Source organism: Arachis ipaensis, chromosome B2, assembly GCF_059453495.1.
Source record: "Arachis ipaensis isolate K30076 ecotype BB chromosome B2, ASM5945349v1, whole genome shotgun sequence".
Lineage (NCBI taxonomy): Eukaryota > Viridiplantae > Streptophyta > Magnoliopsida > Fabales > Fabaceae > Arachis > Arachis ipaensis.
The window spans coordinates 31345643-31356350 of record NC_142437.1 but is presented as its reverse complement, the minus strand read 5'-3'; the positions used below and the strand labels follow the sequence as shown (position 1 = coordinate 31356350).

The 10708-nt window shown below is 40.4% G+C and overlaps 1 non-coding gene across 1 annotated transcript; it reads left to right on the top strand.

Annotated features, from left to right (window-relative positions):
* Window positions 1–2442: 2442 nt before the first annotated feature.
* On the top strand, window positions 2443–2550 carry LOC148573483 (small nucleolar RNA R71). Its single transcript, XR_015905664.1, has one exon. It is a non-coding gene; the product is annotated as a small nucleolar RNA R71 (small nucleolar RNA).
* The last annotated feature ends 8158 nt before the right edge of the window (window positions 2551–10708 follow it).

The following is a 10708-nucleotide window of genomic DNA, read 5'->3' as shown; positions in this document are numbered from 1 at the left end:
AGGGGGGGTTAAGGTTCGGCCATATGGGTGGGTTTGGGTGGGAAATTGGTTTTGAATTTTGATGGTAGGTGGAGTTTATGGGGTAGGTTTATGGGGAAGAGGAGATGGATGTGAGTGGTGAAGGTTTAGTGGGGAAGAGAGAGATTGAGGTGATTGGTGAGGGGTTTTTAGGTAAGAGTGTTTATGGGGTTGTGTGAAAGAGAGTGGTGAGAAGAAGTGAGTGGAGGTAGGTGGGGATCCTGTGGGGTCCACAGATCTTGAGTGGATCCTGTGGGGTCCATAGATCCTGAGTGGATCCTGTGGAGTCCACAGATCCTGAGGTGTTTAAGGATTTACATCCCTGCACCCATTAGGCATGTAAAAATGCCTTTGTATCCAACTCTGGGCGTTCAGCGCCAGGTTGGTGACCATTTTGGGCGTTCAACGCCCATCTGTGTGCCATTTCTGGCGTTGAACGCCAGAACCATGCCTGTTCTGGCGTTCAGCGCCCAGAAGCTGCCCATTTTGGGCGTTCAGCGCCAGAACCATGCTCTGTTCTGGCGCTGAACGCCAGACAGATGCTCCTCCAGGGTGTGATTTTTCTTCTGCTGTTTTTGATTCCGTTTTCAATTTTTCTATTTATTTTGTGACTCCACATGATCATGACCCTATGAAAACATGAAAAACAATAAAAATAAGAATTAGATAAACATTGGGTTGCCTCCCAACAAGCGCTTCTTTAATGTCAATAGCTTGACAGTGGGCTCTCATGGAGCCTCACAGATGTGCAGAGCTTTGTTGAGACTTTCCAACACCAAACTTAGAGTTTGGATATGGGAGTTCAACTCCAAACTTAGAGTTTGGTTGTGGCCTCCCAACACCAAATTTAGAGTTTGACTGTGGGGGCTCTGGTTGACTCTGCTTTGAGAGAAGCTTTTCAAGCTTCCTCTCCATGGTTGCAGAGGGAGATCCTTGAGTTTTGAATACAAGGGAGTTCTCATTCCATTGAAGGAATATTTCACCTCTGTCAACATCAATCACAGCTCTTGCTGTGGCCAGGAAAGGTCTTCCTAGGATGATAGATTCATCCTCTTCCTTTCCAGTATCCAGGACTATGAAATCAGTAGGTATGTAAAGGCCTTCAACCTTTACTAATACATCTTCTACTTGTCCATAAGCCTGTCTTCTTGAGATGTCTGCCATCTCTAGTGAGATTTTAGCAGCTTGCACCCCATAGATTCCCAGTTTCTCTATTACAGAGAGGGGCATGAGGTTTATTCCTGAACCCAGGTCATACAGAGCCTTAAAGATCATGGTGCCTATGGTACAGGGTATTATGAACTTTCCAGGATCCTGTCTCTTCTGAGGCAATGTCAGTTGATCCAGATCACTTAGTTCATTGATGAACAAGGGAGGTTCAACTTCCCAAGTATCAATGCCAAATAATTTGGCATTTAGCTTCATGATAGCACCAAGAAACTTGGCAGTTTGCTCTTCAGTAACATCCTCATTCTCTTCAGAGGAGGAATACTCATCAGAGCTCATGAAGGGCATAAGGAGGTTCAATGGGATCTCTATGGTCTCTAGATGGGCCCCAGAGTCCTTTGGTTCCTCAGAGGGAAGCTCCTTATTGACCACTGGACGTCCCAGGAGGCCTTCCTCCTTGGGATTCACGTCCTCTCCTCTCCTCACAGGTTTGGCCATGGCGCTTATGTCAATGGCCTTGCACTCTCCTTTTGGATTCTCTTCTGTATTGCTTGGGAGAGTACTAGGAGGGATTTCAGTGATCCTTTTACTCAGCTGGCCCACTTGTGCTTCCAGATTTCTAATGGAAGACCTTGTTTCATTCATGAAACTTACAGTGGCCTTAGATAGATCAGAGACTAGATTTGCTAAATTAGAAGCATTTTGTTCAGAGTTCTCTGTCTGTTGCTGAGTTGATGATGGAAAAGGTTTGCTATTGCTAAACCTGTTTCTTCCACCATTATTAAAGCCTTGTTGGGGCTTTTGATCCTTCCATGAGAAATTTGGATGATTTCTCCATGTTGAGTTATAGGTGTTTCCATAAGGTTCACCTAAGTAATTTACCTCTGCTATTGCAGGGTTCTCAGGATCATAGGCTTCTTCTTCAGAAGATGCCTCTTGAGTACTGTTGGATGCAGCTTGCATTCCATGCAGACTCTGAGAGATCATATTGACTTGCTGAGTCAATATTTTATTCTGAGCCAATATGGCATTCAGAGTATCAACTTCAAGAACTCCCTTCTTCATAGGCGTCCCATTATTCACAGGATTCCTTTCAGAAGTGTACATGAACTGGTTATTAGCAACCATGTCAATGAGTTCTTGAGCTTCTGCAGGCGTTTTCTTTAGGTGAATGGATCCACCTGCAGAAGTGTCCAATGACATCTTTGATAGCTCAGATAAACCATCATAGAATATATCCAGGATGGTCCATTCTGAAAGCATGTCAGAAGGACACTTTTTGGTCAACTGTTTGTATCTTTCCCAAGCTTCATAGAGGGATTCACCTTCTTTCTGTCTGAAGGTTTGAACATCAGCTCTAAGCTTGCTCAGCTTTTGAGGAGGAAAGTACTTGGCTAAGAAAGCCGTGACCAGCTTATCCCAAGAGTTCAGGCTGTCTTTGGGTTGAGAATCCAACCATAATCTAGCTCTGTCTTTTACAGCAAAAGGGAAAAGCATGAGCCTGTAGACTTCAGGATCTACTCCATTAGTCTTAACAGTATCACATATCTGCAAGAATTCAGTTAAGAACTGAAAAGGATCTTCAGATGGAAGTCCATGAAACTTGCAGTTCTGCTGCATCAGAGAAACTAATTGAGGTTTCAGCTCAAAGTTGTTTGCTCCAATGGCAGGAATGGAGATGCTTCTTCCATGTAAATTGGAATTAGGTGCAGTAAAGTCACCAAGCATCTTCCTTACATTATTATTATTTTCGGTTGCCATCTCCTCTGCCTGTTCGAAAATTTCTGAAAGGTTATCTCTGGATTGTTGTATTTTAGCTTCTCTTAATTTTCTCTTTAGAGTCCTTTCAGGTTCTGGATCTGCTTCCACAAGAATGTTCTTATCCTTGCTCCTGCTCATATGACAAAGAAGAAGGCACAGAAAACTAATAATAATAATAGAGATCCTTTATACCACAGTATAGGGATCCCTTTGTGAGTGGAAGAAAAGAAGGGGAGACAAAGAATGTAATATAATGGAAGAAACACAACTGTGAGGATGGAAGAGAGGTGAAATGAGATGTTAGGATATGAATGAATAAATAGAATAGGATGGGGGAGGGATAATTTTCGAAAATTATTTTGAAAAAGAGTTAGTGATTTTTGAAAAATGGTTTTTTTTTTTTTTTTGAAAAATGTTAGAAATTTTCGAAAATTTTTGAAATCAAAAATAAAAATAAAAATAATTAGTTAATTAAAAAGAAGTTTTGAAAAAGGGGGAAGATATTTTCGAAAATTAGAGAGAGAGAGTTAGTTAGGTGGTTTTGAAAAAGTTAAGAAACAAACAAAAAGTTAGTTAGTTAGTTGAAACAAATTTTGAAAAGATAAGAAGTTAGGAGGTTAGAGAAGATATTTTGAAAAGATATTTTTGAAAAAGATAAGATAAGAAGATATTTTTGAAAAGATATGATTGAAGTTAGTTTTTTTTTGAAAAAGATTTGATTTTTAAAATCTCAATTAATGACTTGATTCATAAGAAATCACAAGATATGATTCTAGAACTTAAAGTTTGAATCTTTCTTAACAAGCAAGTAACAAACTTCAAATTTTTGAATCAAAACATTAATTGTTTATGTTATTTTCGAAAATTTGGTATAAAAATAAGAAAAAGATTTTTGAAAAATATTTTTTTGAAATTTTCGAAAATAACTAAGAATTTTGAAAAAGATTTGATTTTTGAAAAAGATTTTAAAAAAGATAAGATTTTCAAATTGAAAATTTGATTTGACTCATGAGAAACAATTTGATTTTAAAAAATTTTTGAAAAAGTCAACTCAATTTTCGAATTTGATGAGAGAAAAAGGGAAAGATATTTTTTTGATTTTTTGAAATTTTTATGAAAAACATGAAAAATATGCAATGCATGAAATTTTTAGATCAAAACAATGAATGCATGCAAGAATGCTATGAATGTCAAGATGAACACCAAGAACACTTTGAATGTCATGATGAACATCAATAACATATTTTTGAAAAATTTTTAATGCAAAGAAAACATGCAAGACACCAAACTTAGAATTCTTTAATGCTTAGACACTAAGAATTCAAGAATGCATATGAGAAACATGAAAAGATACAAAACAAAAAAAATCATCAAGATCAAACAAGAAGACTTACCAAGAACAACTTGAAGATCATGAAGAACACCATGAATGCATGATATTTTCGAAAAATGCTAGATGCATATGCAAGTGACACCAAACTTATGATATGACTCAAGACTCAAACAAGAAACAGAAAAATATTTTTGATTTTTATGATTTTCTAATTTTTTTGGATTTTTTTCGAAAATTATATGAAAAAGAAAAAATCAGGATTCCAAAATTTTTAATATGAATTCCAGGAATCTTGCATTCTTAGTCTGAAGCTTCAGTCCAGGAATTAGACATGGCTCACTAGCCAGCCAAGCTTTCAAAGAAAGCTCCAGTCCAAAACACTAGACATGGCCAATGGCCAGCCAAGCTTCAGTCTTTAACACGAGAGTATATTGCTCTTTGATAACAAATTGCAAGCCTCAGTCCAAATAAATTTAGACATGGCTTTACAGCCAGCCAGGCTTCACATGCTTCATGAAACACTAGAATTCATTCTTAAAAATTTTGAATAAAAATTTTTTTAAAAACATTTTAATATTTTTTTTTTTGAAAAATTTTTGAAAAGAAAATAAAAAGAAAATTACCTAATCTGAGCAACAAGATGAACCGTCAGTTGTCCAAACTCAAACAATCCCCGGCAACGGCGCCAAAAACTTGGTGCTGTTGCCGGATCAAAAGGGAATCTGGCACTGATGTTACCGGACCAAAAGCTTGCCGAAGACTCAAACAATCCCCGGCAACGGCGCCAAAAACTTGGTGCACGGAATTGTGATCTCCAGGCTCGAACAAATCCTGGTAATGGCTCCAAAGCTTGGTGCCCTGATCTTAATTCATAATTGTCACAACTTCGATACAACTAACCAGCAAGTGCACTGGGTCGTCCAAGTAATACCTTACGTGAGTAAGGGTCGAATCCCACGGAGATTGTTGGTATGAAGCAAGCTATGGTCACCTTGTAGATCTCAGTCAGGTAGATATAAAACAGTTATGTGGTTTTCGAATATTAATTAATAAAATAGGGATAGAGATACTTATGTAAGTTATTGGTAGAAATTTCAGATAAGCGAATGGAGATACTTTTCGTTCCTCTGAACCTCTGCTTTCCTGCTATCTTCATCCAATCAGTCTTACTCCTTTCCATGGCTGGCTTTATGCAAGGGCATCACCGTTGTCAGTGGCTACATCCCCTCCTCTCAGTGAATAATATGCTCACGCACCCTGTCACGGCACGGCTATTCATCTGTCGGTTCTCGATCATGCTGGAATAGGATTCACCCTCCTTTTGCGTCTGTCACTAACGCCCAACAATCGCGAGTTTGAAGCTCGTCACAGTCATTCAATCATTGAATCCTACTCTGAATACCACAGACAAGGTTTAGACCTTCCGGATTCTCTTGAATGCCGCCATCATTCTAGCTTACGCCACGAAGATTCTGGTTAGGAGATCTAAGAGATATTCATTCTAGCTTAATTCATGTAGAACAGAAGTGTTTGTCAGGCACGCGTTCATAAGGGAGAAGGATGATGAGTGTCACACATAATCATCACCTTCATCACGTTCTTGGGTGCGAATGGATATCTTAGAAGAGAAATAAGAAGAATTGAATAGAAAACAGTAGTACTTGCATTAATCTTTGAGGAACAGCAGAGCTCCACACCTTAATCTATGGAGTGTAGAAACTCTACCGTTAAAAATACATAAGTGAAGGTCCAGGCATAGCCGAGATGGCCAGCCCCCTAAAACATGATCAAAGGATCATAAGGTAATCCAAAGATGAACAATGGAATAAAACTGAGACCAAAAGATGGTCCAAAAGACTAGTAAAAGGTCCTATTTATAATAAACTAGTCACTAGGGTTTACATGAGTAAGTAATTGATGCATAAATCCACTTCCTGGGCCCACTTGGTGTGTGTTTGGGCTGAACCTGAGTGTTTCACGTGCAGAGGCCATTTGTGGAGTTGAACGCCAGTTTCTGTGCCAGTTTGGGCGTTCAACTCTGGTTTTGGATCCTTTTCTGGCGCTGGACGCCAGATTTGGGCAGAAGGCTGGCGTTGAACGCCAGTTTACGTCGTCTATTCTTGGCCAAAGAATAAACTATTATATATTGCTGGAAAGCCCTGGATGTCTACTTTCCAACGCAATTGGAAGCGCGCCATTTCGAGTTCTGTAGCTCCAGAAAATCCACTTTGAGTGCAGGGAGGTCAGAATCCAACAGCATCAGCAGTCCTTTTTCAACCTCTGAATCTGATTTCTGCTCAAGTCCCTCAATTTCAGCCAGAAAATACCTGAAATCACAGAAAAACACACAAACTCATAGTAAAGTCCAGAAATGTGAATTTAACATAAAAACTAAGGAAAACATCCCTAAAAGTAACTAGATCCTACTAAAAACATACTAAAAACAATGCCAAAAAGCGTATAAATTATCCGCTCATCAGACAACCAAAACGTTTGTAAGAAAGGTTGATTGCTTGGTTTAGTAACTATACTTGCAACGAGAGTTTACTATAACTTCTAAACCATCAATATTCAGTTCTCATCACAAGCCCTCAAAGGGAAATGAATCATTGATAGGAGTAGTATCGCCTGTTGTATGTTCAAGGCGACTTAGATGGTCCGCCACTAGGTTTTGCATACCACTCCTATCCTTGATTTCCAAGTCAAACTCTTGTAACAATAAAACCCATCTAATCAATCTCGGTTTGGATTCCTTCTTAGCCAACAAATACTTTAATGCCGCATGATCCGAGTACACTACCACTTTTGAGCCGAGAAGATATGCTCGGAATTTGTCCAAGGCAAAAACAATGGCCAAAAGTTATTTTTCGGTAGTAGTGTAGTTGGATTGGGCTCCATCTAATGTTTTTGATGCATAGGCTATGACATATGGATTCTTACCCTCGCGTTGTGCTAACGCGGCTCCCACGGAAAAATTTGAAGCATCACACATTATTTTAAATGGCCGACTCCAATCCGGCCCTCGCACAATGGGAGCTTGGGTCAATGCTACCTTGAGCTTATCGAAAGCCTCCATGCATTCCTTGCTTAAATCAAACTCAACATCCTTTTGTAGCAACCTTGAAAGGGGCAATGCTACCTTGCTAAAATCCTTGATGAATCTCCGATAAAATCCTGCATGTCCAAGAAAAGAGCGGACCTCCCTCTCGGAGGAGGGGTAAGGCAAACTAGATATGACATTAATTTTAGCCGGATCTACGAAGATAAAATCCTAAAACAATGCCTTGTTTGACCATGAAATGACATTTCTCAAAATTTAAGACAAGGTTGGTTTTAGTACATCTTTCCAAAACTTTTTCAAGACTATCCAAGCAATGATCAAAAGAATCACCATATACCGTGAAATCATCCATGAATACCTCCATGCATTGCTCTAGAAAATCCGCAAAGATGCTCATCATGCACCTTTGGAAAGTTGCCGGTGCATTGCATAAGCCGAATGGCATACGCTTGTAGGCATAAGTTCCAAAAGGGCAAGTAAATGTTGTTTTTTCTTAGTTCTCTAGAGCAATGTGTATTTGGAAGTATCCCGAATAGCCATCTAGGAAGCAATAACGAGATTTACCGGATAATCGATCGAGCATTTGATCGATAAACGGAAGTGGAAAATGATCTTTTCTAGTGGCCGCATTCAACCTTCGATAGTCTATGCATACTTGCCAAGAGTTTTGCACCCGTGTTGCTATGAGCTCCCGGCTTTCGTTCTTGATTGTGGTTACCCCGGACTTCTTAGGCGGCACAACTTGAATGGGGCTCACCCATTCACTATCCGAAATAGGGTAGATGATGTCCACCTCAAGTAACCGTGTTACCTCTTTCTTGACAACCTCCAAAATAGTAGGATTTAATCGCTTTTGAGGTTGTCTTACGGGTCTAGCTTCCTCTTCCAAAAAGATCCGGTGCTCATACACTTGGGACTTATCCCCACTAGATCCGCCAAACTCCACCCTATTGCCCTTTTGTTCTTCTTCAAAACACATAGCAACTTCTCTTCTTGTTGAGGATTTAGTTCCCTTGCTATGGTCACCGAAAACTTGTGGGCTTCATCAAGGTATGAGTACTTTAGGTGGGGTGGTAATGGCTTCAATTCTAGCTTTTGCTCTTGGCTTGTCACTTGAACTTCTTCACTTGGATCTTCACTATTTCCTTCAATCATATGTTTCTCTTTTAGCTTTGCATAATGCACTTCCGCTACAATGTTGTCAATTAGATCATACCGGAATATGGAATGGTTCTCTGGTGGGTGCCTCATTGCCTCTTCTAGGCTAAAACTTACAACTCTCCCATCTATCTCGAATGAGTAGGTCCCCGAATGGGCATCCAACTTGAATCTAGAGGTCCTCAAAAACGGCCTCCCAAGTAGGATAGATGATGCCCTCTCGAATTCACTTGGTGGCATCTCAATGATATGGAAATCAATTGGAAATATCAAACCCTTGATGTTGACCAACACATCTTCCGTAATACCCGACACGGTTATTATGCTCTTGTCCGCCAAGACAAACCTAGCCGCCGACTGCTTCAACAGTGGAAGCTTCAATAAATGATAAACGGAAAGAGGCATAATGCTAACGCATGCACCAAGGTCGCACATACAATCAACGAATTGGACTCCATCAATGATACAAGAAACTAAGCAAGGACCCGGATCAACACACTTTTCCGGAATGGATCCCATCAAAGCCGAAATGGAACTACCCAATGGAATGGTTTCCAACTCATGAATTCTATCTTTGTTCATACACAAGTCTTTAAGAAATTTCGCATATTTAGGCACTTGATATATAGCATCAAAGAGGGGGATGGTTACCTCCACTTTCTTGAACATATTCACCATAGTAGGGTCAAGTTCCACACGCTTCTTAGCCTTTCTTGCCAATGTGGGAAATGGAATTGGTTGAGCTACTTTCTCCAAGATTTGCTCATTTCTAGGGACTTCACTCCTTGGTTGAGGGTCTTCATCTTCAACTATTACATGTGACTCCTCCTCCTCTTCAATTTCTTCTATCTCAACTCCATCTTCCTCTTGAGCAACTTTCATTTGGTTAGGTGCCTTTGAATCTCTTTCTTTCAATTGCATTCTGGACCTCAAGGTTATGGAGTTGATGCCACCTTTGGGGTTGGGCAAAGGTTGAGAGGGTATGGCACTAGAGGTTGAGGCTTGAGGAGTGGGAATAGAAGGTGGCTCCATGCGAGCAATGAGAGCTTGGAGAGTAGAAGTGAGGCCATTAAGGCTTGAGTTGAGGGTGTTTTGGAGTTCCTTTTGTCCTTAGAGTATGGATCGGAGTGTGTCATCTTGATTTGGAGATGTGGAAGGGTAGGTAATTTGTGGTGCTTGGGGTTGGTTGGGTGGAAGTGGTTGTCTATGAGGTAGTATGTAGGTTTGATAGTTCCTTCCTTGATTTGGTTGTTGGTTTGGAGGGTTTTGTGCATAGCAGTTTTGTGAAGTGTTGTTGTTCCATCTTTGGTTGCCTCCATTGTCCCTTCCTCCTTGTTGATAATTGTCCCGCCAACTTTGGTTGGAGCTATCCCTCCATCCTTGATTGGAGTTGTTACTCCCTTGGCTATAGTTGCCTCCTTGTTGGGGGTACCCTTGGTTATAATTGCTCCCTTGGTTATGGTATCCTTGATTGGAACGTTCATAGTAGGGGCGATCATAAAAGTTATGGGTAGCCGCTAGAGTATTATTTTCTTGGAGACTTGGACATTCGTCCGTGTAGTGGGAGTAGCATGAGCAAATGCCACACACTCTTTGGGGGATCAATTGTTGACATTATTGGTTTTGAGGAGAAGGTTGTTGTTGAGATGGAGGTTGTTGTTGATTCACTTGGAGTTGCTTTAGAAGGCTTGTCATTTCACACAAGGTCAAGGTAAGGGTAGCGGTCTCACCACTACAAGAAACTTCATTTACGGCCTTTGGACGGTTGACTCTCCGTCTAGCATGTTGAGTGGACTCGGCTAAGTCGGTAATGAGTTGCCATGCCTCCTCCGCCGTCCTATACTTTGACAAAAAACCGTTGCTTGAAGCATCCAACAAATTCTTATCTTGCTCCCTCATGCCTTGGCATACATAGCTAAGCAAGACTTGAGTGTCAATCATATGGTTGGGACATGAATCAAGAAGTTTGCAAAACCGTTCCCAATATTCATACAACGTTTCCATCTCGCCTTGTACAATACATGAGATCTCCTTTCTTAGCTTGTCCGTCATTTCCACGGGCATGAACTTATCAAGAAATTCTCTCCTAAGCAAATCCCAATCGGATACAACATCACTAGGTAAGGTATAGAACCACTCCTCGGCTCTTCCCTCAAGAGAAAAGGGGAAGGCGAACAACCATATAACCACTTCATCGGATCCTTCCCGCC